This window comes from Cryptomeria japonica, chromosome 9 (genome assembly GCF_030272615.1).
Source record: "Cryptomeria japonica chromosome 9, Sugi_1.0, whole genome shotgun sequence".
Lineage (NCBI taxonomy): Eukaryota > Viridiplantae > Streptophyta > Pinopsida > Cupressales > Cupressaceae > Cryptomeria > Cryptomeria japonica.
Window position 1 is genome coordinate 5,273,668 of NC_081413.1, and position 27,875 is coordinate 5,301,542.

At 39.0% G+C, this 27,875-nt stretch overlaps 1 protein-coding gene across 2 annotated transcripts in view; it reads right to left on the minus strand.

Annotated features, from left to right (window-relative positions):
- LOC131050106 (uncharacterized) overlaps window positions 1-27,875 on the minus strand; it is a 95,799-nt gene that overhangs the window by 25,944 nt on the left and 41,980 nt on the right. The gene's annotated exons all lie outside the window — the stretch shown is intronic.

A 27,875-nucleotide genomic window follows, 5' to 3' on the forward strand; every position in this document is an offset into this window, starting at 1 on the left:
TCCCAAGTAGAGTACAGTTATAAATTGGAGGAATATATATGCTTTTTAGCTAAGTTACTGGCTCAGGTTTGGATTCGGGTTCGGATTTGAGGGTTCAGTTCACAGATTCAGTCAAAAATAAAAAAAATATAACCTAAAATAAAAAATATATTATGTAATATCCATATTTTTAATGTACAATAATATTTATAAACATTATATAGTATTAATAATATATAATTTAATTCATAGTTCCACAAAGTTTCCTGATGGGAGGTGTGGGGACAGGGAGACGATGGGCCTAAGTTTGGGGATGGCAGCAAGGGGATGGTGGAATCGGTGCAAATACATATAGTAATTGAAAAATTAGTTATAAAAAGATGTATAAGGAATAAGTAAACACATTGCAATGATTGCAATGAACATTAAGTTATTAACATTTAACTAGTTTTTAATTTTATTTTTAACATTGAACATTGAAAATGAATAATCAAATCAAAATATTGACATTGCAATGAGAATTTTCAAAATTTCGTAATGATGATTCGTGATTACAGCTAACAATGTTCAAACTTCAAAAACAGAATACTAACTAGTAATACTAAAGAATCATGAGTCAATGGCTAATGTCTTGATGCCTCTAATCATCCCTAAGCTCCTCACCAAACTCCTAATCACTGGAACTGCTGGACTCCACATGCTCAAGCTCATCTACACCAATATTAACCAGCCCTATTTATGTAACATCATCATCAACCTGTGCTGCCTCTTTTGGCTCTCTATCCCATCTGGCTGTTGGACTATCCTTGTACGTGTCTTGCAATGAGATGCAAGGCACTATGTACAGCCACAAGCTTCTCTATCCTCCAAGAAGTAAGCTTGTTCCTCCTAATGGAGTGAATGAAGCTATAAGTAGACTTATACAATGAAGACAATGAACCATTGAACAATAGAGTTGAAGAAATGAAGCTTTCATAGCCTACCTTGTAATCTTCACTCAATCATGAATCCTGATGGCTGATGCCCTCTTCCTCTTGCAAGAATCTCCCTCTTAGGCTTTTTCGCTTGCTCCCTACTATGGTTCAATGAAGTTGAACAAATGAAGCTTTCAAAGCCTACCTTGTAATCTTCACTCAATCATGAATCTTGATGGCTAATGCCCTCTTCCTCTTGCAAGAATCTCCCTCTTAGGCTTCTTAGCTTGCTCTCTACTCCCTCTCCTTCCAACTGAAGCACTCTACTTCACTTATAATTTGTGTAATTTGGAATGAGACAATATGTCTCTTTATTAGCTTTTTGGGAGGCCTTGGGGATGGGGAATCAGGCCCATTGCCACTTAGGGTTAGAGATTCATCTTTTAAAAAAAATTAATTTCTTTTTATTCAAAAAAAGCCAACTTTTTCCACTCAAGGTCGTGGGAGACGCCTGTGTGATTCCTCCAAGGTCAAGGGGCTCCCAAGTGTACCCTTAGCATTTCGGGGGCATCCCAAAGTCCCCATGTTTCATATATCAAGGGGAAATGTCCCAAAGACGTCTCTATTAGCAATCTTGTCATTGATGTCAAATAATTGACTGCCGTTTGCAGGTGGTAGTATTTCAGATTGCACAGGTTGTCATGTTTCAGATCTATAAGGTTCTTTTTGGTTGTTGTTATACTTGTTCAAACAGCATATACGGTGTTGTTCTTAGGGTATCTGTCTGCACAAATCATTGCAAAGGGTAAAGATTATATGCTGTGATTTACACTTATCCTTGAGTCTTATTCTTGCTCCTAAAGCAATTAAAATTCAGAATACTGTTGTATACCTTTCAGATTCGATGGATGAAACAGCAACCACTTCTAATATTTGCATTCCTATTGATTTGATCTAAAAGAATACGTATTGTTCAATGGTACTTAAAATAAACCATTACCTATCGGTTGTAACTATAATCCAACCAAATTTCTTTTAATCAAACTAAAGTCTTTTATTTAAAGAGGAGATTTAGGGTTGGTTGCAAGGAGTTACAAGTTGTAACTGATACAACTATCATTTGCTTAAGCCATCGATAGGAATCAGAAGTCTATATGCCTATTTTAATATAAATAGAAGTGGTACACTTGTGGTGAAGGAGATGAAAACGAGAGTATGATTGGAATACAGTTTTTATAAGTTTTTATTTGAAAAAAGACGCATCAATCATAAAAGGTTGAGTTATGAACAGAATTCTGAGAAAGAGGAGATACTGATGCTGAAGTACAAATAAACATTCATTGTTCTGGAATGATAGAGAAAGTGGAATTATATTTTGTTCAGACACTAAGGTATAAAGTTCTGATTATGTTCATGAGTGATTTTATTCCTATTTGAAGATTACTCATATATTTCCATGATGCTGCTATTGATATAATATTCAGTTCTTATTCTGGACATTTAGTATATTTCAGAAATATTTGGACACCTGGTTTACATCGTGCTGCAGATATACAGAAAGAGTTTGACAATATTTTCCAGAACCTTATCCTATAGATTTTAAGAGGAAATTGGAAACAGTTTGAAAAATATTTGTCTATGGTTATACAGAAACACTTGATAGCTTTCATTGTGCCACTGTACAGATACATAAAGATATTTGATCTATTTCTTAGTTTGCAAGGTTTCTTCAAATATTTCAAGAGATACACTAATACTTAGTTCATCAAAATATAATTGTATCTTTGATTCTTAAAGTGGATTTTAATCACATTGATTCTATACAATGATTGGGTTGGTGCCCTAAGGTGATTGAGTTGGTGCTCAATAGAAAGGGATTTGATGATTCCTTGGGTTGGTGCCCTAAAATTGTGTAAATCTTTTTAACTGTGAGACTGGACTAGGACAGTAGATCCCAGCAGCATTTCTCACCGTGGTTTTCCCAAGTTGGGTGTTGTTGACGTGTATTTTGTACACAATCATACACAGAATAAAATACCCAAAGGCATCTTATCCTCTCTTGAATAAAGTCTCTAACTGCTGAAGATATCGCAAGAAGGATCAGTTAGGGTGACTCCAATGTTCTTGTAAGTAGGGTCTCTACGTGTGGATAAGCACCAGTGGTCGTTGTGATTGCTGTGTCATCAAGGGGCCTTACGTTTCCGAAGTGAAATTTCCTATACTAACAAGCTCTCAAAAAATATCAAAAGAGTAGGGTTTACAAGAGATCTAGTCTAATCTAACCCTAAGAATGACTCAATGTGGACGAGACTTGGCGAGATTCTACCAACTTCAATATTGCCATAAATTAACAACTCAATTGAAATTGATGCGATCTTCTAAGGTAACAAATGATTTTTCAATACATCAAGGATCAAGGACACTACCACGAAGGCACATATCCAAGATACAACAACGATTGAAGGTTTAAGCGATTCAAGTTTATCCAGTTGACCACGCAAGGCGTTCCTACAATCAGCAAGAAGCTAGTGGTTTGGAAAGTGAATCTCACCAAAGATCAAATCCAACACTTTGTCCTTCAAACTAAAACTACTTTGATTGAGAATGATTCAAGAAAATGAACAACCATGAAGATAACCACAAGAATTGCAATAAAACACCATAACTTCAATATTTTATTGATCTCAAAGCCATCATGTACAACAATTGTTTGAAATTCCTTCCTCAAAACTCAATCTTGCTACAAAAACAACTTGCTTCTAATCTCTAATCTCTCTAATTCGCTAATACATCATCCTTACAAAATGAAAGAAGTGAGGGTATAAATAGCATCCTCAATTACAATGAACGGTCCAGATCGAAAGAAGATCAATGGCCAAGATTATGACACCTAAACCCTAATTAGGGTTTATTACAAATAGCCTCCTTTTTACTGAACAATATTAAATGCATAGCCAAATATTAAATTTGGCACAAAAATCTAGGAGACAGACCAATGACAATTAAGGTGCCATGTCATCTATAACAACCTTTCATCTAGAATCTTATTCCCTTTCCAATGCTCCTTTTTAGCATATGCAATGAATCTAGATATGATTCCTTCGATCTCAGCAATTGGAATCTCGGGAAGATTCCTCATTCTTTCTTCCAAGTGGATGACCTGATCAAATGCCTTGAGAAGAGCAGCGTCCCACCCAGGTTCAAGTTCTTTAGTCTTCTCAATCAGGAGCATGATAGCAAACATCTGGTCTCGTTGCTCATCTGAGATGACATTCGCATCTTTGCAAAAGATGACCTTGACCCTTTCTTCCAATTCTTGCAAATCCACATCTGTCTCAACTTCGATCCTCCTGCCAAGAATGGTACGTAGTACCTCAAACACTTTGTCCTGGATCGGGTGGATAACCTCCTCAACATGACTGCATCTAGTACTGATGTCCTCGAAGAGAACTTCCTTCATCTGGAGTAAGGTTGACCACTGAAGTAAACTATGAGGTCCTCCATCCATGATCCTTTCCTGCACTAGGACCTTTCTTGATGTTTGTCTGATTACTTGCAAGACAGGAATGATAACATCTTTAGTATGAGCAAAGGCGGCTACCGTTATCATCAAGTTGTGGATGATCTCAAGAACCTGGATAGCCCTGTGAATAGTCTGCATCATCCTTGTTGCAAATTCCATGGCAACTGTATGAGATTTGTCAATCCATGAGCTCATACGCTGGACCAAACTCCTGACTCTCTCTGCCTCACCAATTGATTGAAGGGGAAGTGCCTGTATAGGTGATCTTGCTGGATCCTGACGTCCCAAAGGTTGATTGAGATGGCTGAAATATGCCCTCCATGCACTGACCTCTCTCTCAAGCTTTCTATTTTTCTCCATTTCTTCCCTAAGCTTGTCTTTCAATGCCTCAAATGAATCAATGGCCTCATCTAGTGTCTGCTCGGCTGTGAGTGGACCAAGCTCAAATGTCTCCACATCATATTCTTCTGCGAGGATCTCGCCTTCATACTTGTCCACGACTGGTGTAGCTATCTGCAATTTCTTGGATCCTGTCTCATCTCTGATCATCTTGGACATCTTAGTAGCCTTCCTCTTCTCTGTCACTTCCTGGGAATTTCCAACAAGGCTCTCCAAATCAATCACATTGTCCTCGTCCTCGATCACAATTACCTTCGTTAGTCTTTCCTTTAACCAATCTGGGATGGCAGATCTTGTTTCTTTAACCTGTATCTCCTTAGGCAATTCTTCTTCTCTGGGAGGAGATGTTACTTCGTTATCTTCTTTATCTTCATGCAACTCATTATCTTGGAGAGATCCACCTGGTGACCTTCGAGGTGCCTGTCCTTCTTTATCGTTCGATACCATTGATTCCATAGACTCCTCTATCTCAAATGTCCTTTTCTCCTGTCGAGAAGATGTGCCAGATGAACGATCTTGGTTGGCCTCCTGCTTCTTCTTGGAAGATTCTCTTTTCTCAGGTCTCTCTTTCCTCTTCGAGCCTCTTGGATGGAGATTGCCTTCACTTGCGCTTCAAAGGTTGCCTTCGCTTGCATTTCTAGGATTACGATTACCCTCACTTACACTTGCCCCACCTTCAGCTGGTCTCTCCTCCAAAGTGAAAGTCATAGCTATGCCCTGTTCTCTCAACTTCTGATGCTGCACATCAACCCATCTGCGAGTACAAGACAAGACCGGAGCCATCAAAACATCTAGATCCACAACCTCGGGTTCATTCCAATCTAACCTTACTGTTTTGCTTTCTCGATCATAGGATGATTGGAGATGTCTGCCACTGTCCTGAGCTTGGTCGGCCACTCTGTAAATCTTGCATTTCCTGATGAAATCCAAAGGTAATCTAGAATGCATCTTTCTTTTCACTTCAAGATCATCTAAGAGATTCCTCATAAAATCTTCTATCTGAAACTCATGCTTATATTTTCTACCGACTGTCTCCTCTATATACCCATATGGATCAAAGCTCTCTCTCAAGGCAAAGAATGAAAAAGAATACAAAGCTAACTCCTTCTCTGCGTCATCCATGGCTAGAGCATTAGGACATACCTCAACTGAATTGCCTAATATGATAGGTACAGGAACTCCATTCCCATGTCTGTGTCTGAATGCCTTCGCATAAGCTGCCAACTGTCTAGTTACCTCAAGTAACACAATTCTGTCTGTCGGATATCTCGGCAACATGTATGGAGGTGAAGGACATCCATGAACTCTAATATATGTAAATTTCGGGAATTGGATAAACCAAGCACTGTACCTCTTTACTAGCTCTTGTGCATCCTGAGATAGCCTATTGTGAATTCCGCCTTGCAACGTCCTAGTGATGTTCATCGTGAAGGTATCATTGACTAACTTGTAGTTACTTCCTCGCGGATGATGCAAGTGAACATAGGAATCACAAACTCTGACCTCGCCGGGTCCTCTTCCAATCACTCCTCTGTGAGGTAGTCCTGCGTACTCAAAGCTCCTGATCAAGGCATATATGACGTATGAACTCATGTGGAAAGACTTGGTAGCCTTCAGTCTCCTTAATTGTACATCCAAGCAATGGCTAATCATTCTAGCCCAATGAATTGTTCCTTTTCCTTAAACTATCACTTGGATGAAGTAGAACATCCATTTCTCGAAATAGAAGGCTTGAGGAGCTCCTGTGACTCGGTTGAGCATTGTTATCAAATCTCTGTACTCCTCCTGGAAATCAATCCTATGTGGTGTGTTCGGGATCTTGCTCAGGCGAGGATGACTCTTGAGTAGCCAATTCTTGTTGATGATGCTTAGGCAAGCATCTGGATCATCTTCGTACATGGACCTGGCTCCTTCTATGCTTTTGTAGACCATATCTCTGTGCTCTGGAAGATGGAAAGCCTCACTTATAGCTTCCTCTGAAAGGTAAGCCAAAGTGTTTCCCTCCTTGGACACGATCGTTCTGGACTGCGGATCATAATGACGAGCACACTCGATCATCAACTCATGGCACTGGACTGCTGGAGGGAAGCCGGTCGCCTTAATGATGCCACTTTCAATTATCCTCCTGGCGACAGGTGATGTCTTGCCAATGTAAGGGACCTCTCGAAACTTCTTCGTACTGAAGTTGCCCAAGTTGGTATCTCCAATGTTGCTCCACTTAGACACGATCTTGGTCTCCAGTTCTTCGCTCTTTTGATCTTCCTTCATAAGAGCTGGACGACTGGTGGATGCTCTCGCCTTCGGGGTCGCCATTGTAACACCTACACAACATTTCATAATAAGTAATAGATTTTGCAATGTATAACTATAGATTAAAGATTAAATTTAGGAAACTTCATGATAAGTCTTTGAGTTATCATTTCCTAAATACGATCGAGCTACTGAAATTTCAAAATTTCAAAATTCAAAATTCAAGGCTATGACGATCAAAATTCAAAATTCAAGACAAAGGAAGACTTCACCATACCTTACTTGAGAACTCACTCTAAAATGCAAAATTAGGAAATTCGCCTAGGCAAAAATCGAAGTTTGATGTATCAATGTGATCCTCCTCTAGCAAAGGCGTCTTCCTTGTCAATTCCACCACCTTGGAGTCTTCAACGTGATGATGGCAAATTCGCTCCACCACAAACCAAGTTTGCACTACCTTTGATGAAATTTCGCACCTCCTTGATGAAATTCGCACTTCTTCTTTGTCTTCTCCAAATCGCATGCAAAGGAATGTTTAAATGATGATTTGAAAATGCAATAATTCACCTCCTTATATAAGCGCTTACCCTCTTAATCTCCCCTAGGCCGACTTTTGGAAAATAAAGCAATTAAAAACAAATTTTAATAAAAATAGGGGCCGACTTTATAAAATATAAAAAATAAAATCCAAGCGCTCACCCTTTTTATTTAATTAATTAATTAATTAATTTAAATGCCTTCGTAAATAATTATTTCAATTTTTTAAAAGGCAAAATTAATTATTTAAATGTTTCATGCGCAATTTTTAAATGCTAACTTAATTGAATATTTCAAATTTTATCGATTTTTAGCATTTAATATAATTTGAAAATTATGTTAGCGCCAAATTTTGGGAGATGCAGAGAGGTACAAACCACATCGCCCTGGTCCCTGGGAGAGGGACAGGAGCGATTTAGCATTTTGCTCTTGAATTTCTCGTTTTTGACGTTCAAAATCACTTCCTCTACGTTGAAACTGGCATCTTCATTGGGAATCCTGAACTTGATTGATTCAATGTTGTAAATGAATGCCCTTTAGATCATTTTCGCCCTGGTCCCTGGCTGAGGGACAGGAGCGAACTTTGCATTTACCCCTTGGCCTTTATCTTCTAAGTTGCCAAATTGATTCGTGAGGTAGGCAATGATCTCCTTGTTTGTTTCACACACGCCAAACTTCTTCTTTGTAAAGCAAATTTGTCCTTCAAGTGGTTTTCGCCCTAGTCCTTGACTGGAGGACAGGAGCGAACTTTAGTTTCTAGCTCAAATTTGTGATCTTTTAACATTCACTTCTTGTTTATCACCTTTCAAATGACATTTTCAATCTTGTATAACTTTGCTTTGATGTGATCTAGGAAAGAAAATGATTGATTTTATGAATATCGCCCTGGTCCTTGATTGAAGGACAGGAGCGAATTTGCCTCTTTGCTCAAGTTGATCACTTTTTGACGTTTGGTTCCTTGCATATCATCTTCTCAAAGACATTTTCGACCCTATGCGACCTTGTGCGACCTTGCCTTGACGTGGTTTTTGAAAGAAATGACCAATTTAGTGAATATCGCCCTGGTCCTTGACTGAAGGACAAGGGCGAACTTTGGTCTATAGTGCAAATCCTCCATTATATTGATATCAATTTGTCTTCAAGGCGTAAAATGACGTCCTTTATTCCTTCTTGAACACTTGAAACGAACGTGGCCTTCAAAATTTAAGCATACTTAGAGATTTCGCTCTGGTCCCTAGGAGAGGGACAGGAGCGAACTTAGGTAATTTCATCACATTTGGCGGTCTTTGCAACTTCATTCTTCGTCGAGGCGTTCCAAACATCATTGCCTCCTTGTACCTTGACTTGGAGTGACTTAAACTTGGAGGGAAATGTTAGATAACCTTGATTTCGCCCTAGTCCCTGGCTGAGGGACAGGAGCGAACTTGCACTTGTAGGCTCAATCACTTTTTGCCAATGCTTAAAACTATCTTCAACGGACTCGTCATGCTCCCTTTCATTCACCTTCGACATGGAATTCGTTTTATCTTGGTGAGAAATTCTCCTTAGGAAGAAATCGCTCTGGTCCCTGGGAGAGGGACAGGAGCGCCTAGGACAACATGGACTTCACTTGGCATTTTTGTAATCTTCAATGGGTTCATTACGCCTCCTTTGCTTGCCTCAAACTTAAAACTTACTTGATCTTTGCCCAAAACTTGCCTTATAAGAAAAATCGCTCTGGTCCCTAGGAGAGGGACGGGAGCTATCACTAAAATTCGCCCTGGTCCCTGGGAGAGGGACGGGAGCGATTTTGCTTCTATGGTCAATTTCCCTTATGATGGCAGTTTCAAGTTATATTCAACTGATAAACTGTATTTCCTTTGTTCTTCTCAAATTGCGAAATCGTTCAAATCTTGCAAGGGCAAGGCAATTTTGGATTTTAAGCTCCGGTCCTTCAGTGAGGGACGGGAGCGATTTTTGTCCTTGAGGGCAAATGTTCATCTTTTCTTCGCAAACGACTAAGTCTGGACCCTCCATCATGTTGATTTCACCTTTCATTATGCCCTTAACGCTTTTAGTTTGATCAAAATGAGGTCAAAATGGCCTAGGCAAGACATTTCGCCCTGGTCCCTGGGAGAGGGACAGGAGCGATTTGACCTCAAACTCCAAAAATTTGCCATTTTCGAATCTCAAAATCTTCAAAGCTTTCAATTTACGTTTGACCGCATCTCCTGGCGACCCTGCACAAGACAAATGAAACAAATTAATAACCAGGATGCATAAAATATCATTTTCGCCCTGGTCCCTGGCTGAGGGACAGGAGCGAACTTGCTTCCCTAGGCCAAAATATCATGATTTTAAGGCTTTAACCACTTGACAAGGCAAAAATAAGACTTTTCCAATGCCCGGAATCGATTATTAAAATTTTCAAAATTTGATCAAAAATTCACTCGGACAAAATTTCTTAATTCCCTCATTAACACTTAGGCAAAATTTGGACTTGCCTTCAAAATTTCCGACTGAACCTAGACAGACTCACTTGACCTCCTGACAAATTCACCTTATTCAAAATTGCAACACACGCGAGGATGCTCAAAAATCATTCAAAATGGACTGGACTCTGGCCTGAAAACACTAAAACGGAAACCCTAAGGCTTGACCCTAGTCCAGACGACTGACTCACTAACACAAAACCCTAAAAAAGCAAAGAGAAGGACGAGCAAAACGAGCAAAAAGAGGGGGTCCCCATTTTAATGGGGCGATGTGTGAAATGGTCACAACAGGTGTCCATGTAAAATCTTGTGTTCATGCTTTTGTGTGGTTGTACTCTTTCAGTTTCAGTTTTAATTCTCACAACAACATAACTAAGAATTGGAAATATGCAAGGTTTGTAGCTCTAAGACAATTTTTCTCTTATCTTTCTGACAGGAGAAACAAGGCCATCTTGTAATAGCACCAATTGTATTTGAAAGAAACTGATTTGTTTGGCCCTAGCTTACCAGGTTCGCCCCTAGACACCCCTGGTACTAGTCCAAAAAAAAATATATTATGCAAAATTTAATTTTTTTTTGGAATCCGCTAGGTAAAAAGTGAATTTTATACCCTAAAAGTGACTTCTAAAACATAATCTTGGCTCATTTCTCCTCATTTGCGTTGCAAACAAAAGTTTTTTGACAGCGGGTTGAAGAAAGGGTGAACAAAGTTTGGCTTCCAAGATCAAATAGGAGGAGTTGAAGACTGATTTTTGAAGCTTCAACAAGTGTTGCAGCATCATTTCCATACATTTGCAAGCTCCCATTGGCTACAAGAGGTAGGTTTTTTAACATTTTTTTCCAACTATTTTTGTTTCACAAATTGTCAAAATTGAAACATTAATTGTTTTTCATTATTTTGTTTTTGTTTTTGAATATGTTTATGTTATTTCTTGCCATAGGAACTAGAATGGCATGTACCTCTTCCTCCATTGGCAATGAACAAACAATTACAAAACAAAGAAATGATCCAAATTCTCCCTTATGAAAGTATGTTGACATTATAAAATCACTTCCAGGAGGTGGGGGATTCCATTGGAGATGCCAAAGATGTGGTATTGAACGTAATAGTTCATATTATCAGGTGGTAGGCCATTTGTGTGGAATAAAAGGAAGAGGCATCAAAAAATGCCCTGGAAAAGATGGTAAACCTATACCAAATGAGACAGTGATGAAATATATTAGGGAGCATGAGGAGGCAGAAGAGAGAGAAGCTTGTAGATTGAATCAAACCGCACCAAAGAAAACAAGGGGAATGCAAGCCCATCTAATCCCGATGTTGTAGTAGAAGACCAACCCTTCTTTTTCCACAAATGAACTTGAAAGTGAACCACCCTTGACACGCAAATGAACAAAGGGGCCTTTAGAAACCGCATTTCAAAATGAGAGTAGAGACATTGCTGACCAAGATGTGGTAAGGTGCATTTATGCAAATGGGTTGGCTTTCAATGTTGTTTGCTCCCCATATTGGAAGCAAATGTTGAAAAGTGTTAATGAAGCTCCAAGAGGGTATAAGGGCCCAAGTTATGAGAAGATACGTGGAACATTATTGGAGAAAGAGGTGAAGAGGCTTGAAGATGCATTGAAACCCATAAGGGATTCATGGGCTGAGACAGGTGTAACAATTGTTTCAGATGGGTGGAAAGATGCTAAAAATTGTCCCTTGATCAATGTCATAGCGGTGTCCCCTAAAGGGGCATTGTTTTTTAAAGTTGTGGATTGTGAGGGCCAAGTAAAAGATGGCCAATTTATTGCAAAAATTCTCATCTCCGCCATTGAGTCAGTGGGACCCCGCAATGTTGTCCAAGTCATAACGAACAATGCAAAAAATTGTAGATTTGCTGGTTTGTTGGTTGAGGAACGCTATGATCACATCTTTTGGACACCTTGTGCGGTCCATTCACTCAATCTTATGCTACAAAGGATTGGGACTAAAATAAAATGGATCAGACATGTGTATGTAGAGGCTGAGGACATCCAGATGTTCATCACAAACCACCACATCACTCAAGGGATTTTTAGATCCTTTTCGAATTTGAAGCTATTGAAGGTAAGTGAAATAGTAATTTAAATTTACATTTTCTAATTTTTTTAATTTTCAATGTTCACAATGTCATTGTGTAAGCTACATTGTGTATTTTTCCTTAAATTTTGGCTTTATTTTTTAATCATTTTGGCATTAATTTGTGTTATAGGTTGCTGATACCCATTTTGCATCAAACACAATCGTCTTAAGACGACTTGTGAAAGTTAGAGTGGCACTATGCAATATGGTGATCAGCACCAATTAGACTGTATGGAAGCAAAGTAGCAGTGAGAGGGCAGCAAAAATTAGGGAGAGATTATTGAATGAGAAATGGTGGGATCTACATATCTCCTAAGTATCACTTAGCCCATTATGAGCATGATTCGCTATACAGACATGGATAGGCCTTGCATTGGTGAGATTTATGATGGCATTGACTCAATGCTTGAAAAAATAAAGTTCACTATAAATGCAAAAGAGAATGACCCCGAGGAGAAATTCTTCAAAGAAGTGGAAGCAATTATTGTATAAAGGTGGAATAAGATGACCACTCTTTTGCATCTTCTTGCCTATGCCTTGACACCAAAGTAGTATAGCAATCGGTTTCTTGATAAACTAGGAAGGATTCCACCATGGAGAGATCTAGAAGTATCTGATAGGTACAAGGCAACATTTTGTAATGTCCCTAATTTTAATAAAGTGACTTAATTAAATTAATTAAGTGGTCCTAAATTTTAAATAATATCATAAGAATTTATTTAATTAATTAATTTAAATATTAAATAAGGGGGCCCAAATTAATAAAATAATAAACTATCATCGGCCTGCTTGTAACCCTTCGGGAAACCTTCCCAGAGCTCTTTATAAGGCCGAGTTTGGCATAGTTGTATGGTATGGTGAATTTGATGTCTTCTTTGTATTTGCAAATTCCAGTTGGAGTTTCGTTTTGTTGTAGTTTCGGAGGTGCAAGATCCTCCCTATTCTGTAATCATAGTTTCGGTGGTTAGCAGCCACCCTAGTCTATCATTGGAGATATCATTTCTGATATTTCACTTTGCACTTCATTGTCGAATCTATCTCTACTGTGTGGAAATATAATTACAAATATTTAGTTCTTGGCCATTCCATGTTGTTGGTGTACACTTTGTGTTGATTATTCATTCCCACACCTACAATAATATTATCGACGGAGATCCTGCCAAGAGTGAAACTCATCGAGTGACCGTACGAAGTATGGTGCATACTATACGTGGTCGGGAGTGATAACCATACGGTACTCAGTACAAAGGTGCCAATACGACTTCAAAGTATGGGTGAAGTATTGGAGCCCACTCACCGTACGGGTGGAGTGTAGCCACCGTACGGACTGCCTTCATACAGAGTAGCACAGCCTGGGTTTGTCATACGGTACGATATAGCACCGTACATTGAGTTCTCAGCCACCATGCGGGGTGAGAGTTGGGGATGTCGTACGGCTGGGAAAGTCGTCGGTACATTACAATGGTATCGAAGCCAAAATCTTGCCAGCCTATGGAATGCTTGGGATGACTACAGAGATGGAAGAAAGGGATAATGAAATTGCTGCCAATAAAATCACCAAGTGGTATAACAAATATCAAAAGAGAAAGAATCTTCTAACATTTCAAGAATATCTAATTCTGATAGGAAAAAGTATACCTGTGCATGAGGAGGTTATCAAAATCTTTGATGAATACTCAAGTGAACCTGAGGAGATCAAGGCTACCAAGTCCTTTGATAGGTACTATGTAAGGAAAAGAAAAGAGGAGTTGGGTCCTGAATTAAGAACTCAATCAGAATCAAAGAAAGATGAAGACAAGTTCACATGTTCACCCCAGCGACAGGAGGATATGGACAAGCTAGAGACAACAATTGTCCCTTCAAGTGGAGAACATTTAAACTTTCATGACAACTGCAAGGATGAAGATGTTTGTATGAATTTTGTCAAGCCAACAGTGGTTGATCAACTTCATGGAGATGCAAACTCTAGCAATGATCCCTTCCAGGAGCAATCTCTACAGTTGGTTGACTACGAAGTTTAGCCTTTGGTTGGGCATGAGGTGTGCATGATTGCCATCTCTCCTTGTGAGTGGCATCTATATGAAGAAAGCAAGTTGGATTTTGATGAGATATTCCTCAACTCTGAGCAAGGCAATGCTTATATCAAAGTGGAGCAGCGCAAGTTGATTGGAGATTTGCAGGCGGTGCTCACAGTCATGGTGCGGCATCAAGCTTTCAGCGAATATGGCTACCAACATCTGCACATGGTCTGGGATCTCGGAGCTTGTCAGATGGCAGATAACTGCGGATTGCTTGAGGGCAAGAATTCTATGGGCCAAGAGGACTGTAATGTCCCCAATTTTAATAAAGTGACTTAATTAAGTTAATTAATTAAGTGGTCCTAAATTTTAAATAATATCATAAGGATTTATTTAATTAATTAATTTAATTATTAAATAAAGGGGCCCAAATTAATAAAATAATAAACTATTGTCGGCCTGCTTGTAACCCTTCGAGAAACCTTCTCGAAGCTCTTTATAAGGCCGAGTTTGGCATAGTTGTATGGTATGGTGAATTTGATGTTTTCTTTGTATTTGCGAATTCCAATTGGAGTTCCATTTTGTTGCAGTTTCGGAGGTGCAAGATCCTCCCTATTCAGTAATCGCAGTTTCGATGGTTAGCAGCCACCCTAGTCTGTAGTTGGAGATATCATTTTTGATATTTCACTTTGTACTTCATTGTCGGATCTATCTCTACCGTGTGGAAATATAATTACAAATATTTAGTTATTGGCCATTCCATGTTGTTGGTGTATACTATGTGTTGATTATTCATTCCCGCACCTGCAATAATCTTATTGACGAAGATCTTGCCGAGAGTGAAACCCGTCGAGTGACCATATGGAGTACGGTGCATACTATACATGGTTGAGAGTGGTAACCGTACGGTACTCAATACGGAGGTGCCAATACGACTTCACCCTATGGGTGAAGTATTGGAGCCCACTCACCGTATGGGTGGAGTGTAGCCACCGTACGGACCTATATACTAGTGTAGTCACCGTACGGACTGCCTTTGTACAAAGTAGCACAGCCTGGGTTTGTCGTACGGTACGGTATAGCACCGTACATTAAGTTCTCAGCCACTGTGTTGGGTGAGAGTTGGGGATGCCATACGACTGGGAGAGCCGTCGATACATTACACATTTCTTAGACTATATCCTAATGATGATTTGCGAGATATTGTTACAAATGAGTTCATAGAATTAGCAAATGGGAATGGTCTAAGTGTTGATGCACTTTGTCACACAAGGGGAAACGAAGATGTGGGATATAGAGCCAGAGCATATTGATTTGGATGCTCCCGCTTCTCAGCTTCTTGCACTGACACTTGATGACTCGGATGCCGAGCCAACTTATAGTGCAAGTGGCATTGGCTCATCTAATATCGATGTCAATTATGAGGAGGAGGAGAAGGATGAGGAGGAGGAATTAGATGATCCATTTTATGATTAAACTTTATATTGTTGAAAGTTGAAACAATGATACTTGAATATTTTGTCATTTTGATATTAAACTTGATGTATATGATGATATTATGGTATGATCATGATGCTATGATTACAAGTTTATGTTTGTTTTGTTGTTTATATGATGCTATGTGACATGCTATCTTAATTCATGCTTATAGGCTGCACAAATATTTATATATATATATAAAAAAAAATTTACATATTTTTGTACTAACGAACCCAAACTCCTTTTCAAAATTTTGCCATACCGGCGTACCGGTTCTTCGAACCTAAACCGGTGCCCGAACCCAAACTAACAAGCTAGGTTTGGCCCTATGTTTGCACAAGGTCATGGATATCCCTTTGAATCAAAGCAAGGGCAAGCCTTCCGCAGATTAAGGATGAGAATTAGAAGCATGACACGCATCTAAGCAATGTTCTTTGTCGGGAAGGTTTCGGGAACTTTTTTTTCACAATCTTGCCTTATTTGTAGTAGGGATTGTGTTGAGTGACTACATTGGATGACAATGCATGCATTGAAAAATTATTTATATTTATGATAGATCTTGTATTATGTTAGATTAGATATGTTACCATGTGTTGACGTGTATTTTATACACCATCATACACAGAATAAAATACCAATAGGCATCTTATCCTCTCTTGAGAAAATAGTCTCTAACTGCTGAAGATTCGCGTAAAGGATCAGTTAGGAAGACTCCAAGGTTCTGTTAGTAGGGTCTCTACGTGTGGACAAGCTTCCAGCAGTATGATGTGATTTGCTGTTTCCTTCAAGGGGTCTTACATATTCCGAAAGTTCAAAGATTTTACTAAAACTAAAGGAACTTTTCAAAAAATAACAAAAGAGTAGGGTTTTTTAAGAAGTCTAATCTAATCTAACCCTATGAATGACTTAGTATGGACAAGACTTGGCAAGATTCAACCAACTTCAATTTTGCCATAAGATAACAACTCAATTGAAATTAGTGTGATCTTCTAAGGTAACAAAATGATATTCAATGCATCAAAGATCAAAGATACTACCACAAAGGTACATATCCAAGATACAATAATGATTGAAGATTAAGGGACTCAAAGTATTCTCCAGTCGACCACGCAAGGCGTTCCTACAATCAGCAAGAAGCTAGTGGTTTGGATTACGAATCCTACCAAAGATCAAGTCTCACACAATGTCCTTCAAATTAACTCACTACTTTGATTGAGCATGATTCAAGTAAATCAAACAACCATGAAGATAACTTAAGAAAGTTGCAACAAAACACCATAACTTCAATATTTTATTGATTTCCAAGTCATCATGTACAACAATTGCTTAAATTCCTCTCTTCAAAACTCAATCTTGCTACAAAATAAAATTGCTTCTAACTTCTAATCTCTTAGCTATCTCTCTTCTCTATTACATCAACTATTGACTATTAACGATTATCAAATGAAATGAAAAATGGGGGTATAAATAGCATCCCCAATTACAATGAAAGGTCCAGATTGAAAGTAGATCAACGGTCAAGATCATGACACCCAAACCCTAATTAGGGTTTGTTACAAATGGCCTCCTTTTTACTGAACAATATTAAATACATAGCCAAATATTAAATTTGGCACAAAAACCTAGGAGACATAAACCAATGACAAATAAGATGTCATGTCATCTGTAACAACCTTTCATCTAGAATCTTATTCCCTTTCCAATTCTCTTTCTTAGCATATGCAATGAATCTTGATACGATTCCTTCGATTTCTGCAATTGGAATCTCGGGAAGATTCTTCATACTCTCTTCCAAGTGGATGACCTGATCGAATGCATCTAGAAGAGCTGCGTCCCAAGTAGATTCAAGTTCCTTTATTCTTTCAATCAGGAGCATGGTGGCAAACATTTGATCATATTGCTCATCTGTAACATTTGCGTCCTTGCAAAAGATGACCTTGATTCTATCCTCTAACTCCTGCATATCCACATCTGTCTCGACCTCGATCCTTCTGCCAAGAATGGTACGAAGTACCTCAAATACTCTGTCCTGGATCAGATTGATCACCTCCTCAACTTGGCCACATCTAACACTAATGTCCTCGAAGAAAACATTCTTCATATGGAGTAAGGTTGACCACTGAAACAAACTGTGAGATTCCCCATCCAAAATCTTCTCTTGCGCTAAGATCTTCCTTGATGTATGTCTAATAACTTTCAAGACAGGAATGATAACATCCTTGGTATGGGCGAATGCAGCTACTGTTATCATCAAATTGTGGATTATCTCAAGAACCTGGATAGCTTGATGAATAATCTTCATCATCCTTGTTACAAATTCTATGGCCACTGTATGAGATCTATCCATCCAATTACTTGTACGTTGAACCATGTTCCTGAATTTTTCTGCCTCACTGATTGATTGAAGTGGAAGTGCTTGCACTGGTGATCTAGCTGGATCCTGATGTCCCAAAGGTTCATTGATGTGACTGAAATATGTCCTCCATGCACCGACCTCTCTCTCAAGCTTTCTATTCTTCTCCATTTCTTCTCTAAGCTTGTCCTTCAATGCCTCAAATGAATCGGTGGCATCATCTAAAGTCTGCTCTGCTGTGGATGGTCCTAGCTCAAATGTCTGTATATCATATTCCTCTGCTAGGATCTCACCTTCATATTTGTCTGCTGCCGGTGTAGCTATCTGCAGTTTTCTGGATCCAGTCTCATCTCGAATCATCTTGGACATCTTGGTAGCTGTTGTGACGTTTTCACACATCGCCCCATTGCAAATGGGGACCCATGTTTTTTTTTTGCTCGTTTTGCTCGTTTTCGCTTTGCTTTTTCTAGGGTTTTGTTAGTTTGTTAGTTGTCTGGATTTAGGGTCAAGCCTTAGGGTTTTAATTACCGTCTTTTCAGGCCAGAATCCAGTCGGTTTTGGGAGCTTTTTGATTTTCCTTTTCTAGAATGCAAATTTTGAATGCAATGAATTCCCCAGAATGGTCTAATTTTCAATTGGAATGTTGATGCAGAGCTTAAATTTGTCTAAGTGTTGAAGATGAAATGTGAATTTTTGTCCAATTGAATATTTTTGACCAAATTTTGACATTTTTGATTTTTGATCCTAGGCATCTGAAATGATTTGTTTTTGCCTTGTGAAGTGATAAAATGTGTAAAATCATGATATTTTGGCCTGTATGAGCAAAATCGCTCCTGTCCCTCAGTGAAGGACGGGAGCTCGTTTTCAAATATTTTACTATTCCTGCAGGGTCAAGATGAATTACGAATTGGAAGTGATGGAGAAAGGCGAGATCTTTCCATTGAATATAAATTGAAGATTTTCATGAGCACAGAAATGCCTCCAGGGGAAAAATCGCTCCTGTCCCTCAGTGAAGGACCGGAGCTACAAATCCAATTTTGCTTTGTCCTTGCAGGATTTTAACGTCTTGACGATGTGAAAAGGTCCAAAGAGGTGCATTTTATCAAATGAATATAACTTGAAGTGCTGTCGGGGAGATCACATGGATAAGCAAGTCCGGCTTGAGTGAGGTCCTAATCCTGAAATTTGGCTAAGTCTGGAATGCCCTGATCCTAAATTTGACTAAGTCTGGAAACTGAAAAAACCTCCAAAAACTAGATTTTGCAATATAACTCCTGGAGGTCTAAAACCACTCTCAAACATCCTGAAAGTATATATGGAATATAACTTAAAGTATAAGTTTCTTATACTTAAATGTTATATTCCATTAAAATTATCCTGATAAAGAGTGCGAAAAGTCAAATTTCGCTCGTGTCCTTCTCCAAGGGTCCAGAGCGAAAAGCGCTCCTGTCCCTCTCCAAGGGACCAAGGCGAATCGCTCGTGTCCCTCACCAAAGGACCAGAGCGAAATTCTTCATAAGGTACGATCTGGGCAAAGATCAAGCAAATTTTATGTTCGAAGGCAAGAAAGGAGGTCAATCGAACCCGTTGAAGACAAATTGAAGATTATCAAACGTCAACAAAGGACCAAAATGCTTAAGTTCGCTCCTGTCCCTCAGGAAGGGACCAGAGCGATTTTTTGTTGTAGATGATTTTCTCGCCAAATTTCAACCGATCTCAAGGCATGAATGAATGGAAGGACGCATTACGAACCCGTTGAATATAAATTTGGAAGCTAGCAAAGTGAAATGAAGACCACAAGAGCAAAATCGCTCCTGTCCCTCTCCAAGGGACCAGGGCGATATGATAAGTATGATGCCGTTCCTTTAAGTTCAAGACACTCCAAGTTCGAATACAAGGTGATGAAGACATTTTAAGGCGTCCTAATCAAGCGCAAAGTATCAAAGGTTGCTAACATTGAAGAATTTACACCAAGATTCCCAGTTTGCTCCTGTCCCTCAGGGAGGGACCAGAGCGAAATTTGCATAAAGGCTCTAAATTTTGAAAATTGATCACGTTCCAAGTGTCCAAGGGAATCAAAAGGACATTCAATCGCAAGGATAAGTCAATCAAGTTCGAAGATCCCAAGGAAAATGGCAAATTCAACGTAGAAATGAAGACCTTGGACGTAAAATATGCAAGGATCATGACCAAGGTAATGGATCGCTCCTGTCCCTCAGTCAGGGACCAGGGCGATGAGGTACGTATCCTTCATCTTCAAAATTTGGCGCTCAAACACATTTTTTGAATTTATTTAAATGCTAGAAAAAATCGATATTTAATTAAAAGCATTTAAATAGCGCATGGTATGTATTTATTAATTATTTTTGCCTTTGTAAAAAATCGAAATTTATTAATTAAAAATAAAGGCATTTAATAATTAATTATTAATTTAATAAAAATCAAAAGGGAGCGCTTGGTATTTTAGAGGTCGGCCTTTATTATTTATTTAAAAATCGTTTTAATTGCTATATTTTGCAAAAAGTCGGCCTAAGGTCAATATGAAGGTGAGCGCCTATAAAGGAAGGTGTTTATTTCATTTTCACATCATCATTTATCATCTCTCATATGCAACTTGGAGAAGGCAAAAGAGGAGCGAATTTCATACAAAGGAAGGGCGAAATTATCATTCAAGAAGAGGAGCGAATTTCATACAAAGGAAGGGCGAAATTATCATTCAAGAAGAGGAGCGAATTTCATACAAAGGAAGGGCGAAATTATCATTCAAGAAGAGGAGCGAATTCAATCAAAGGTGGTGCGAAACTACTATTCAAAGGAGAGGCGAACTTGAAGTTTCAAGTTAGGCGAACTTGCCAAGGACATTGAAGAACACATCAAAGATTCCAAGGGTGGCGAATTAATAAAGAGGACGTTCATTATCCTTCAAGATCAAGTCAAAGGCTTCAAATTTTGATTTTTGCCTAGGCAAATTCCTCATTTTGCATTCTAGAGTTAGCTCTCTAGTGTGGTATGGCGATATGGATTTATTGTTTTGATTTTGAACGTTGATCGTCATTGCCTTAATTTTGAAATTTTGTTTTTCCTTAGCTCAATCATTTTTTTTAGGAAATGATTAATAAAGGACTTATCATTAAGTTTCCTAAAAAATTGCTCTCTAATTTATGTTATGTATTGCAAAATCATGTTTCTAATTTTGAAATGTTGTGTAGGCATCAAATGGAGATCTCATCAAGGAAAATCAAGCCGAATCAAGGACGATCTTCGCCAGGACGGTCTTAGCCAGGACATGGGCGACCTCTTTCAATCCAGCGTTCCAAGGCGAGGTACATCATCTTCCTGCACATCAAGGACGCAAGGAGTTAGAACAAGGGCTCGTTGAAGAAGCAAAATAGATCCAGAGGAATTAATTAAAGCAAGTTTCTCAACAATATCAAGATGAATATCTACCAAGTTACAAGTGTTAGATGAGGTGGCGTCCTAGTCATCATTTCTCCAGTCAGTGTGTTCCACCTCAGCATGACCAGATTCAATGTACTTAACTCATGGAAGGTGGCACAAACTTCGATGTACCTACCCTGGCTGTCCATTGGTCAATTTTTCTAAAAGGGACATGTGTCCAAGCAATACAATTTTATCATTGGTCAAACATTAAATGTTATGTAATGGTTGTAACAAACCCTAATTAGGGTTTTTCATTGTTGAATCTTGGCCATTGATCTTGAATTGATCTAAGCCATCAAATTGTATTGTGGGCACTATATAAGCCCAAACATTTCATTTGTAAAAAATAATTTAGAATTAGAGAGAAATAGTATAGAAATAGTTGAAAGTAGTTAGTAGATAGAGAGTAGAATAGGAGGACAAGGCAAGAAATTGTTGCCATTGATTGTAAACAAACTCCATTTTCATTGAAGTAATGGTGAAATATGTCGTTTTCTTACAATTTGCATGGTTTCTTGTTGAAGTCTTCAATCTTAGATGGTAGATGATTAGATGAATGGAGGAAATGTGATTAATTGATGATGGAATTCGTATATCCATACTACTAGCAGTTTGTTGATTGCAGACTTGCCTTGCGTAGTCAACTGGAATCGTTCAGCCTAAGCTCAATTTCAATTTGTTGCCTCTTCATTGATATGCATCAACTTGGATGGTATCTATGCCTGCGGTGATGATTTGAACATCATAAAGCTTCCCATAGAAGATCGCACTAGTCTTGTGTAGATGTTCCATTGATGTCAAAACAAGACCTAGTTAGAGTTTCATCAAAAATCAATCATTGCTCCTACATCCTTAGTATTAGGATTAGATCCTCTCTTCGCCCTTATCCTTTTTCCATTTTTTTTAATCTAAGTTAGTCAGAGCCTGTGTCCAGCAAAGCAGATCGGAAGTTCAATGTAAGTCCCCTTGTGATTCCAGCAAATCACATCATACCATTGGAGCTTGTCCACACGTGGAGACCCCACTAAAAGAACCTTGGAGTCTACCTAACTGATCCTTTACGCGAATCTTCAGCAGTTAGAGACTATTTTCTCAAGAGAGGATAAGATGCCTTTAGGTATTTTATTCTGTGTATGACTGTGTACAAAATACATGTCAACAGTAGCCTTTCTCTTCTCTGTTACTTCGTGTGAACGTCCAACAAGGCTCTCTAAATCAATTGCACTGTCCTCGTCCTCTACTACGATCACCTTAGTTAATCTTTCCTTCAACCAATCTGGGATATTTGATCTTGTTTCTTGAACTTGAATCTCTTTGTGTACCACTTCTTCTTCTCTAGGAGGAGATGTCATTTCATTGTCTTCTTCTAACTCATAGTCCTGGAGAGATCCATTTGGTGAACCATGCTGTGCCTGTCCTTCTTCCTGCCTGTCATTCTGTACCATAGACTCCATGGATTCTTCCACTTGAATTGTTCTCTTCTCAGGTCTAGAAGAAGTACCGGATGATCGATCTCTGTTAGCCTCTTGTTTCCTCTTGGAAGACTCTTTCTTTTTTGACCTTTCTTTTCTCTTCGAACCCCTTGGATGGAGATTGCCCTCACTGGCACATCGAAGGTTTCCTTCACCTGAATTTCTAGGATTAGGATTGCCTTCACTCACACTAGCTCCACCTTCGGCTGGTTTCTCTTCCAAAGTGAAAGACATAGCTATGCCTTGTTCTCTCAACTTTTGATGTTGTATGTCAACCCATCTGCGAGTACAAGACAAGACTGGTGCCATCAAAGTATCTAGATCCATGACCTCGGGTTCATTCCAATCTAACCTTATTGTTTTGCTTTCTCGATCATAGGAAGACTGGACATGCCTGCCACTGTCCTGAGCTTGGTCGGCCACTCTGTAAATCCTGCATTTCCTGATGAAATCCAAAGGCAATCTAGAATGCATTTTTCGTTTCACTTCAAAATCATCTAGGAGGTTCATCATAAAATCTTCAATTTGGTACTCATGTCTAAACTTTCTGCCGACTGTCTCCTCTAAATGTCCATGTGGATCAAAGCTTTCTCTCAAAGCAAAAGATGAAAAAGCATACAAGGCTAACTCCTTCTCTGCGTCATCCATAGCTAAAGCATTAGGACATACCTCAACTAAATTGCCCAAAATGATAGGTACTGGAACTCCATTCTGATGTCTGTGTCTGAATGCCTTCACATATGCTGCCAACTGTCTCGTTACTTCAAGTAACACAATTCTGTCTGTCGGATATCTCGGCAACATGTATGGAGGTAAAGGACATCCATGTACTCTAATATAAGTGAACTTGGGAAACTGAATGAACCAAGCACCGTACCTCTTTATGAATTCCTGTGCATCCTGAGATAATCTGTTGTGAATGCCACCTTGCAACGTCCTTGTGATGTTCATCATGAAGGTATCATTAACTAACTTGTAGTTACTTCCTGGCGGATGATGCAAGTAGGCATAGGAATCACAAGCTCTGACCTCACCGGGTCCTCTTCCAATCACTCCTCTGTGAGGTAGTCCTGCGTACTCAACACTCCTGATCAAGACATAGATGACATATGAACTCATGTAGAAAGACTTAGTAGCCTTGAGTCTTCTCAACTGTACGTCCAAGCAATGGCTAATCATCCTAGCCCAATGTATGGTACCTTTCCCTTGAACAATCACCTGGATGAAGTAAAACATCCACTTCTCAAAATAGAAGGCGTGAGGGGCCCCTGTAACTCGGTTGAGCATGGTAATCAAATCTCTGTACTCCTCCTGGAAATCAATCCTGTGTGGTGTGTTCGAGACCTTGCTCAGACGGGGACGGCTCTTAAGTAGCCAGTTCTTATTGATTATGCTTAGACAAGCATCTGGATCATCTTCGTACATTGATCTGGCTCCTTCTATGCTCTTGTATATCATGTCCCTGTGCTCTGGAAGATGGAAAGCTTCACTTATAGCTTCCTCTGAAAGGTACGCCAAAGTATTTCCCTCATTGGACACGATCGTTCTGGACTGTGGATTATAGTGACGAGCACACTCGATCATCAACTCATGGCATTGAATAGCTGGAGGAAAGCCTGCCGCCTTAATGATGCCACTTTCGATTATTCTCCAGGCCACAGGTGATGGCTTACCAATGTAAGGGACATCTCGAAAATTCTTCGTGCTAAAGTTGCCCAAGTTTGTATCTCCAATGTGGCTCCACTTAGACACGATCTTGGTCTCCACTTCTTCGGTCTTCTGATCTTCTTTCATGAGAGCTGAACGACTGGTGGATGCTCCCGCCTTCGGGGTTGCCATACCTACACAACATTTCATAATGAGAAGCTAGATTTTGCAATAAATAACATAGATTAGAGAATAAATTTTAGGAAACTTCATGATAAGTCTTTGAGTTATCATTTCCTAAAATAAAACGATTGAGCTAGGAATTCAAAATTCAAAATTTCAAAATCTAGGTAATGACGATCAACTAATAAAACAATAAAATCAAATCGCCATACCTCAAATCGAGAGCTAACTCTAGAATGCAAAATAAAAAGGATTCGCCTAGGCAAAATTGACGTATAAATAGTCTTCAACGCAATCTCTCCTTATCAATTTCACCACCTTTCAAGTTTTTTAACGTGATCTCCAATGGTTTTGACAAGTTCGCTCAAATGGATCTTTAAATATCGCACCACCTTTGAATGATATTAGCGCCACCTTGGATAATAGTTCGCACTTTCCTTTGATCGCATATGAGATGAAAATGAAAATGTGAAAATAATGATTTTCACCTCTCCTTTATAGCATTCACCTCTTACCACCATATAGGCCGACTTTGGTAAAATAAAGCAATTTTTAAACGATTTTTTAATAAGTAATAAAGGCCGACCTCCATATCTTAGCGCTCTTTTGATTTTTTAATTAATAATTAATTAAATGCCTTTGTTTTTAAATTATCAAATTCGATTTTTTAAAGGCAAAATAATTAATAAATGTTAAACGCAACATTTAAATGCTAATTTATTGAATTTCAAAAATTATCGATTTAGCATTTAAAATAAATTCAAAAATATTTGCTTGAGCGCCAAAATTTGAAAATGAAATAAACATACCTCATCGCCCTGGTCCCTTGGAGAGGGACAGGAGCGATCCTTGTCTTCTAGCTTGAAATTCATCGTTTTTTATTCTAACTCTTCGTTCCTTGCCTTCCAAATGGCATTTTAGACCTTGTGCAATTTGTTTTGCTATGATCTTCGAAGGATAACATGTGTCTTGGCAAATATCGCCCTGGTCCCTTGGAGAGGGACAGGAGCGATCCTCATAATTTCTCCTTGACCTGGCATCTTTAATCTCTAATCTTCATTGTAGGGCGAATAATAACATTGTTTGTTCATTCCATGCTTGTTCCACTTGATTTTTGCAAGGCATTTAGACTTTAGAAAGATTATCGCCCTTGTCCCTTGGAGAGGGACAGGAGTGATCTGGAAGCTCTAGTCCAAATGCATCACCTCTCAATCTTGGTTCCTCGTTCATTGCCTTCCAAAGGACGTTCTTGATCTCACGTGCACTTTCCTTGACATGCATTTAAAGGATCATGAGTGTTTTAATGAAATCGCCCTGGTCCTTGTCCAAAGGACAGGGGCGATATGAGTTCCTTGCACAAATTGGTAACACTTTGACGTTCAAAACTCTTGCATATCATCTTCAAAAGACACCTTATACCTTGTGTGACCCCGAAAAACCTTGACTTGGCATGAATTTGAAGGAAAATGAAGGATCCCATACAAATCGCCCTGGTCCCTTGGAGAGGGACAGGAGCGATATAGCCTCTGTGTTCACTTTGATGATCATTTAACGTTTGAAGTCTTTGTATATCACCTTCTAATCATGCCTTGGACCCTTTACGACCTTGCAAAACCTTGACCTTACGTGATATTTGAGAGATTTGGCTAATATAATCAATATCGCTCTGGTCCCTTCCTGAGGGACAGGAGCGAATTTCAACATTTTGAGCTCGTCTTTGCCTTGTTCAACTTGCAATCGCTATCATCGTGCAAAATAAAGTTCCTTGATCGTTCTTGATCACTTGATGCTTGATAAACTTTCAAATTTTATGCCTTTATGGAAATATCGCTCTGGTCCCTTCCTGAGGGACAGGAGCGAACTAGGTGTCTAAGTGCGGTTCCCTCAATATTGGCAACTTTGGATACTTCGCGCTTGATTGAGATGTCTTAAGACGTCCTTGCCTCCTTGTTCTTCATTTTGGAGTGGCTTGAACTTGGAAGAATAGCAATATAATCATCATATCGCCCTGGTCCCTTGGAGAGGGACAGGAGCGATTTTGCTCTTGTGGGCTTCATTTCACTTCATCTCCTTCAAAAACTATCTTCAATTGTCTTGTCATACTTCCTTTCATTCATTCATGCCTTGAGATCGGTTGTAACTTGGCAAGAAAATCATCTATAACAAAAATCGCTCTGGTCCCTTCCTGAGGGACAGGAGCGAACTTAAGCATTTTGGTCCTTTGATGGCATTTGGTAATCTTCAATTTATCTTCAATGAGTTCATTTCACCTCCTTCCTTGCCTTCAAACATAAACTTGACTTGATCTTTGCCTGAATTTTGTCTTGTGAAGAACTTCGCTCTGGTCCCTTGGAGAGGGACAGGAGCTACAATGTACTTCGCCCTGGTCCCTTCCTGAGGGACAGGAGCGATTTTGGCATTCTGGACCATTTTTCTTCATGTTTGCACTTCAAGTTATATTCATTTGATAAAACATATCTCCTCGGACCTTTTCGAATCGTCACATCAAAATCCTGCTAGGACAAAGCAATATTTGATTTGTAGCTCCGGTCCTTCACTGAGGAACAGGGGCGATTTTGCTCCTATAGGCCAAAATAACATGATTTTACACATTTTATCACTTCACAAGGTGAAAACAAATCATTTACAATGCCTGGGATCAAAAATTAAAAAACTCAAAATTTGGTCAAAATTGGTCAATTGGTCAAAATTCACATTCCATCATCAACACTTAGACAAATTTAAGCTCTGCATTCAACATTCCAATTGAAAATAGACCATTTTGGCGAAATCATTTTATTCAAAATTGCATCCTACGAAAGGAAGCTCAAAAAGCTCTCAAAATTGACTGGATTCTGGCCTGAAAAGACAGCAATTAAAACCCTAAGGCTAGACCCTAAATCCAGACAACTGACAATCTAACAAAACCCTAAAAAAACAAAGCGAAAGGCGAGCGAAAAACGAGCAAAAAAAAGGGGGTCCCCATTTGCATGGGGCGATGTGTGAAATGGTCACAACACCATGGTATGGTAATAGTAATCTAAATAGTGGAGTTGGTATTTACCCCTCGCTCAATTTCATCGCGCTCCTCTTCTTGGTGCCTGT